At 46.4% G+C, this 8,486-nt stretch overlaps 1 pseudogene; it reads right to left on the bottom strand.

The window, feature by feature from the left end:
* Window positions 1-6,762: 6,762 nt before the first annotated feature.
* Window positions 6,763-7,177, bottom strand: LOC118672812 (annotated as a pseudogene).
* Window positions 7,178-8,486: the final 1,309 nt, after the last annotated feature.

Genomic DNA, 8,486 nt, shown 5'->3' with positions numbered 1-8,486 from the left:
GATCCTGGGCTCTCTCCGACCTAACAAAATTCTGTTTTTCACTCTTTTATTGGAGGGTTCTCAGCTGAGGTCCTGAAGGGTAGAGGGCAATTCATTTTCCTCCCTCCAAAACCGACACTGACAACTGGGAAAAGACCAAAGAAAAACAAAATAGATCAAAACAAAGGAGATGTTTCTTTTAAAAATAGCTGAAACCGGTTTGGCTCAGTGGATAGAGCTTCGGCCTGCGGACTGAGGGGTCCCGGGTTCGATTCCGGTCAAGGGCATGTACCTGGGTTGCAGGCACATCCCCAGTGGGAGGTGTGCAGGAGGCAGCTGATCGATGTTTCTAACTCTCTATCTCTCTCCCTTCTTCTCTGTAAAAAATCAATAAAATATATTTTTTAAAAAAATGGACACAGTGTGCACGATTGATTGGTTGATTTTTAACCCACCTCCTCCGAGGATATTTTTCCCGTTGATTTTTGAAAGCAGAGGGGAGGGAGGAGGGGGAAAGAAACCTCAATTGGTTGCCTCCCCCTGCACCCTGACCTAGGATGGAGTCTGCAACCTAGGTGCGTGCCCTGGCCAGGAATTGAACCCGAGACCCTTCAGTCTTAGGGCCAACACTCTCACCACTGAGCAATGGACCAGGGCGGGCACACTACTGAAAACTGAAATATGCCAGTGAAACTGGAGAATCCTTCGAAGGGGACAGCTTGATTTAAAGTGTGTATGTCGAGCCCTCGCTGGTTTGGCTCAGTGGACAGAGCGTCGGCCTGTGGACTGGGTCCCGGGTTCGATTCCGGTCAAGGGCACGTGTCCAGGTTCAGGCTCATTTCCCCAGTAAGGGGCATGCAGAAGGCAGCCAATCAATGATTCTCTCTCATCATTGGTGTTTCTAACTCTCTCTCCTTTTCCCTTCCTCTCTGAAATTAATTTAAAAAAATTTAATAATAAATTAAATTAAATGTGTAATGGCTACTTCAAAAATCAGAAAAGCCCCGTGTTTAATAGCAGGAGTTTGGAGCTGGAGCCCAATCAAAGGCCTCAGGCCTCTGCCCTCCGTGTAGTCTTAGATGTCTCATTCATCCCTCCGAAGCCCTGCTGACCATCTCACAGTGGGGATCACCTTAGCATGTGGTTGTGAAGATTAACTGACAAAAATAGAATGTTGGGGACCAGCTATAATTGTAAGAAATATGGATCATGCTCTGTTAACCGGGATTGTTTTGTTCTGATTAAGGAAGGCACATGCTCACCTGGCTAGGAGTCGCAGTGGGGCCTGGGAGCTCCCTTGGAAATGCGGCCCCTCCCCATCTGGGAGCTGCCTGTTATCCTGGAAAGATGGATACCTTGTTGCAGAAACCAGAGGCCAGCCCTTGGAAAACCCTCAGGCCTTTGCAATCCCCCAGCCCCCATTACCTGTTAACTGCCCATTTGGCAATCCTTTGCCCACTTCCCCGTGTCGTCTTTGTCCTTTTACCCAATAGCAGCTGGCTTATGGGGGGAGAGCAGATGTTTGTGGACGACCTGCTGCTCTCCACGCCGCCAGCAGCACTGGAACACACGCTCATGTGATTCCACCCTGTTCTGCTGAATTGGCTCATGTAGTGACATGCAGCCCGGACCCATTGATTGTCCGGTTACAAACCTATGAAGATGCTGTTAAAAACAAATTGAACTGTAAACTTTTAAGATCTTACTGACTTTATTCAGTGACTCATGTGTCAGGCAGCATCCAGTCGGGCTCCAAGGAGCTGTGCAAAATGAGAGGTTTGTAGGCAGAAAGGAGCAGGATGAGGAAGTTACTCCAAAAGACTGGCTATTTGCTGGAAGCCGGTCCATCCTTGCTGCTTGACACAGTCGCTGCAGGGAAGAAACATCTGCACAGCATATGTTTCAAGGGACCTGGCGTATATGGCATACTGTTCTTAATATGTTTGCTCCCATTCTTAGCGATATGTGTTTTAACCAAGGCCACCTCTCCGAGAAAGGTTGTTTCTCCAGGTGGCGATTTTTATCAGTAAAACCCCTTAACTAAGTGACAGGCGGGTAGTTAATCACTTTAACTACGAACAATCACGCTTAAACTACATCATCTTTACTCCCTGAAATGGAGATAACAAACGCCCTAACCTTTGGAATAGAATGGATAGGATTAAGATCAAATAGTATAAATACAGATGTAAGAGGACAATACAGACAGAACCTGGCTATGACGATCAACTGAACGCTGCCTCCGTGTCCTTCCGTCTTTGCCAACTCCGTCCACACCTATGGGAACCCCTGGACCTGCTGGGATGGACCCCAACAGCTATTGTTAACATAAAAACATTCAAACCTGCAAAGAATTTTTGTGACTTTATTTGAGCCAAACTGTCGATAATTGCTGGGAAGCAGAACCTCAGTGGATTGGGATAGTGCTCCTGAGAATGGCGGGTGACATCTGTATTTATACATTGTAGTCAAAGGAGGGACGTAGGTGGGTTACATGGTGATAGACTAGAGAGGCGGGAGAAAGCAAAGTGGGGAAACCCCTGGGATTGGATAAAAAGTAAAATGATGGACACATACTTAGGTGGGTGCAGGAACAATTAACAGGACAATGAAGGAATCTGTGGTCTCTGTCCTGGCGCCCAGCACATTCGGTTGTGCCCTGAGGGGTCCAGAAAAAGGGAAGTTACAAGTGACCCAGACATTTCACAGGGATGTTATCATAGATGCAAAAAGACAATAGGCTCAGGTAAGGTAAAGGTTGACCTTGTCAGGGAAGATACCGGCTAGGATGTAACTACCCACCGTAACTGTTAAGTCTGATCAAATAATTGAATGGGTGCCCCTCCCCTGGGAACTGACCTTCAGGCCACTTCACAATGGACATTCCACTTGCTTAGAAGACCATTATCTCTTCCCTCCGGACTTTCCTGGAATCCAGACCTGCACAGAGAGTTCTCTGCCCAGAAAAAAAGCTTGCCTGGCGTCCTTAAAAATCTGATTCCCCGTCTTTTGGTGCTGGCGCCATTTGGGGGCTAAGCCCATCCAGTATCCAGATGACCTAATAAATTCATAATTATTTACCCCTTTTGGCCTCATGCATTCCTCTTTTGGCGAGCCTAACAATAACTGCTTTTAGTTAAAGTTTAATTTCAGACCATCCTTTGTGGTGACTTTAGGTCTCTGAGTTTGCAAGACCTCCATGCAGGCCTCCCTGAGCTGGTCAGGTGAGCATGTGGCCCCTTTCGTCCACACTATGACAAGGTCATGCTCCTTTAAGGGCCAGCAGGGGTCTATCAGGCAGACACCTAATTAAGTGTGGAGCAGATGATTCCTGAGCGAAGGGTGTAGGTTCCGTTTCTGAGACAGCCAGCACTGTAACTAAGTCTCCGTTTGGTGACACGGGGTTTAGCATAGGTGACTTCGTTTTGGTTGGTCCTGTTGTCTTGTTTTTAACTATTCTTAACACAGAACCTTGCATGTAAATGTGTTGATCATCATTAGAGACCAGAAGGGGCAGGGGGCGGGGGGGGGGGGGGACTGGGGTTTAGGGACCCACTGCAAGAAGGGCAGACATGTGCTATCAACTCAAATGGCTCCAGCCCTGGGCATGCTGAGATCCCAATCACTTGCTTCAGAAGCTGCTCTTGTCTCTTTTCCCTGCTTGGGTGGGTGTTGTTTCTCTTCCTCTTCATACTCTGGCCGCCCTTCAGTGGATCCCCATGATTGCTTTATCAGCCGCTCTAAGATTTCCTCCTTCCACCCACTTCCTCAAGAGCGGAACTGCCCCAGGCAACACTACAGCTGCTGACCCCAGAGAAGGGGAAAGTCTGGCGGGAAGACGACCGCAGAGGGGAAGTGAAGGCAGTAGAGCTGAGGAGGCTCCGTCAGGGGCTTCTACCACGTCTACCACCAGCGTCACCAGTCTACCCAGAAGGCCTCTGGGAGTTCAAGTCCTTGCTGACAGTGTGGTCACCGTTAGCAGCCTTTTTAGAAACGCAGATGCTCTGAGCTCAGTGACCATTGACCTCGGTGCCCGGGTTTGCTCACCGCTGTTTCAGAAGGGGGAGCGCTGAAACTCTTCTGATGGGAGGAGAGTGAAATAACCGAGAGAAGGCTACTTCCCAGGAAGGCAAGACCCAGGACAAAGGGAGGTCATCTCTGAGGACCCAGGTTAGCAAGGGAGAGATGAGGCCAGATTGCATTCATTTTTTTATTTTAATATTTTTAATTTAAGTGTAGTTGGTATATAATAATATACTAGTTACATTAGTTTCAGGTGTACAACATGGTGATTCGACATTTTTATACCTTATGTTGTTGTCACCCCACTACTTCTAGTCATCATCTGTCACCGTACAAACCTCTCATAATAGTGTTGCAGAAGACCACAGAAAAACCAGGCGACGCTTTATTTCTTTTAATATATTTTATTGAATTTTTTTTTTTTACAGAGAGGAAGGGAAAGGATAGAGAGAAGCATTGATGAGAGAGAAACATCAATCAGCTGCCTCCTGCACACCCCTCACTGGGGATGTGCCCGCAACCAAGGTACATGCCCTTGACCGGGATCGAACCCAGGACCCTTCAGTCCACAGGCCTACTCTCTCTCCGCTGAGCCAAACTGGTCAGGGCCCAAGCGACGCTTTAGAGCAGTGGTTCTCAACCTTCCTAATGCCGCAATCCTTTAATACAGTTCCTCATGTTGTGGTGACCCCCAGCCATAAAATTATTTTCGTGGCTACTTCATAACTGTAATTTTGCTACTGTTATGAATCGTCATGTAAATATCTGATATGCAGGATGTATTTTCATTGTTACAAATTGAACATAATTAAAGCATAGTGATTAATCACAAAAACAATATGTAATTATATATGTGTTTTCCGATGGTCTTAGGCAACCCCTGTGAAAGGGTTGTTCAACCTCCTTGAGAACCGCTGCTTTAGAGAAAAGGAGGGACGCTGTTTATTTATGCCGGTGGACTCAGGGAATAACTTTCCAAATCTGAGCAAAGTAACATACAGGCGGCTTCTCTTTATATCTCTCTGTGTCTTTGTCATGCAAATATGGATTATGCTTCCGGTCCTTTTCGAGGGCCTTGCAAGAAGGCTCCTAGGTGTTGGGGGTCTCCAGGCCAGATATGATGGTTTGGCCTGGCACCAGTGTTAATAACCCTCCCTCTGGGGCAGTGCACTGTTCACAGTTTTATGGCCTCTGTAACAGGTTCTGCAAGACCAGTTGCTGGGAAGGAGGTAGTGACTTGATTATAGGTTATCAAGAATGCACACTGAGCTTGCTGGCATGGATTCAGATTGCTAGCCCCCCAGATATCAGGGTTACATTGGAATTAGCCCTTTTTAGCCTTCTCATTAGTGTTTTTTAAATACATTTTTCTATTGATTTCAGAAAGGAAAGGAGAGGGAGAAAGAGATATAGAAACATGCATTAATGATGAGAGAGAATAATTTTTATATTTTTTTACTAATTTCAGAGAGTATGGGAGAGGGAGAGATAGAAACATCAATGATGAGAGAGAATCATTGATTGGCTGCCTCCCGCACATCCCCTACTGGGGATTGAGCCCGCAACCTGGGCATGTGCCCTTGGCTGGAATCGAACCCAAGACCCTTCAGTCTGCAGGCTGATGCTCTATTCACTGAGCCAAACCAGCTAGGGTTCTCATAATAGTATTAACTAGGTTCCCCTTCACCATGATCCCTCCACCCCACTCCCCCTGGCAACTGTCCCTTTGATCTCTCTTTCCATGAATCTGTTTTGGTTTCGTTGGTTTGTTTATTTATATTCCACAAGTAAGTGAAACCATATGGTAATTTTCTTTCTTTTAAAAAAAATATTTTAATCTGTTGAGAGTATTATAAATGTCCCCCATCCTCCCCATTACCCTCCTCCACTCAGTCCCACCCCACCCCAGGCATTCACCACCCTATTGTCTGTGTCCATAGTAGTGCATATATGCATATGTTTTTTAGTTAGCCTCTTCCTGCACCCCACCCACCCTTCCCTCTGATATTTGTCAGTCTGTTCCATGTTTCCATGTCTCTGGTTCTATTTTATTCATCAGCTTATTTTGTACATTAGATTCCTTGTTGTTTATTTTTATTTTTAGATTCAATTGTTGATAGCTATGTATTTATTGCTATTTTATTGTTCATATTTCTTCTTCTTCTCCTTCTTCTTCTCCTCCTCCTCCTCCTCCTCCTCCTCTTCCTCCTCCTTCTTCTTCTTCCTCTTCATCTTCTTCAATTCCCTACAACATTTCCTGTAATACTAGTTTGGTGGCAATGAACTCCTTTAGCTTTTTCTTGTCTGGGAAGCTCTTTATCTGACCTTCAATTCTAAATGATAGCTTTGCTGGATAAAGTAATCTTGGTTGTAGGTCCTTGATATTCATCACTTTGAATGTTTCTTGCCACTCCCTTCTGGCCTGCAAAGTTTCTGTTGAGAAATCAGCTGACAGTCGTATAGGCTCTCCCTTGTAGGTAACTAACTGCTTTTCTCTTGCTGCTATTTTTTTATTTTACCACCACACAGCTGTATTGGCACAATCTACATGAGCTGTCGCTGGTCTGTCCCAAGGAGGACAGACAGGCCTTTTCTCTCATACTGTTACTGAAATATAAAGTAACGCAATTGCAAATCAAACTTACATTCTCGGCAACCGGTGCTTAGCCCCTGTGTTAATTATGATCACATGATCATCGGGGGAAAATGCCTTTTCCTAAGACACGTGGCTGCAGAGGGCAGGTGTGTCAGTGTCCCCCCTCAGTGGCACTGCACCTCTCTGGAAAAGATACCTTCGAGATCCTTCCCATCCCCCAAAGCAAATCCTTCCTCTCGCCTCCTTTGGGCCAAAGCAGCCAAGAATTTAAAAGTCTTTGGTTCATAGATGGCCAGATCAGCCAGCACTTTCCTGGCACTTAATTAAATTGCCAACAAATGCTGGGCAATGCAGGCTGTGTTCCTGGGAAGTAGCTGTAATTCGATTAATCCAGAGCATCCTCAGGATGCTTCTCTTCTGCCTCCGGCTTTCGTGCATTTCACAAATGCTCTGATCACAGCTCTGATGGCCAGCCCATCGCAGTGGTTCTTCCTCCCCCGGAAGTGCCGCATGCTTCTGCACCTCCTGCTCCCGCCAGGAGTGGTCAGTGAGCCAGAGCTGCATCGTGAGGAAGGCCATGTGCCCAGCTGGCATCCCCCTCAAAGACCTCTTGCTGCATTTAAGATTTTCTCTTTATCTTTAACTTTTGGCATTTTAATTCTGATGTGCCTCAATGTGGGCCTCTTTGGGTTCATCTTGTTTGGAACTCTCTGTGCTTCCTGGAATTGTAAGTGTATTTCTTTCATGGGGGGAGGGGGGGTGGGGGGCGGGGATCTGTCATTATTATTTCAAATGGGCTTTCAGTATATTGCTCTCTCTCTTATCCTTCTGGCACCCCCATTATGTGAATGTTGATACTCTTGAAGTCGTCCCAGAGGCTCCTTACACTGTCTTCATATTTTTGGATTCTTTTTTCTTTTTACTCTTCTGATTGGGTTTTTTGCTTCCTCGTATTCCAAATCGCTGATTTGATTCTTGGCATCCTTTACTCTACTATTGATTCCCTGTAAATTATTCTTCATTTCAGTTAGTGTGTGCTTAATATCTGATTGGTCTTTTTTCATGTCTTCGATGTTTTCACTAAGATCTTTGACGCTCTCACTAAGATCCTTGAGCATCCCTTATAACCATTGATTTTACCTCTGTATCCAGCATTTAGCTTGCTTCCATTTCATTTAGTTCTTTTTTTCTGGAGATTTCTTCTGTTCTTTCATTTGCGATATGTTTCTTTGTCTCCACATTTTGACTGCTTCCCTGTGTTTGTTCCTATGTATTAGTTAGAGCTGCTATGTCTCCTGGAATTGGTAGAGTGGCCTTGTGTAGTAGGTGTCCTGTAGGGCTCAATGGCTCAGCCTTCCCGGTCACCTGAGCTGGGCACTCCAGGTGCACCCCTGCGTGGGATGTGTACACTATCTTGTTCTAGTTGAGCCTTGATTGCTGTTGGCATCACTGGGAGGAATTGACCCCTGGGCCAATTGGCTGTGAGGGCCAGCTGCAACTACAGCAGAAGAGCTGCTGTGCAGGAGACACCCCTATAGAGCAGGACTTGCTTCAGTGGGGCTCTAGTGCTCACTGAGTCTGCCCCATGTGGATGTGTACAGTTGTAATCTGGCCTGGTCTGAAGCTGTCCACTGGGTGCACTGACTCTGCTCCCCTTACCCCCTGGGAGATGCCAACTCAGCCACTGCCTGGGGCCACCTATCAGGAGCTATAGAGTCATCTGCAGATGGCTGCTACTTGTGTTGGGCTTGGAAGCGCCCAGGAAAGGCCATGCTGTGAAACAAGGCAGGCTGCTGCTAATGCTGAGCCTAGGGCCTCTTATTGAGGGGAATGGGGCATGCTGACACCATCTGCTGCTTGTTTGAGAGATTTTAGGAAAGTCTGAAGC

This window comes from Myotis myotis, unplaced genomic scaffold (genome assembly GCF_014108235.1).
Source record: "Myotis myotis isolate mMyoMyo1 unplaced genomic scaffold, mMyoMyo1.p scaffold_m19_p_18, whole genome shotgun sequence".
NCBI lineage: Eukaryota > Metazoa > Chordata > Mammalia > Chiroptera > Vespertilionidae > Myotis > Myotis myotis.
This window is presented reverse-complemented; position numbering and strand designations above follow the sequence as displayed.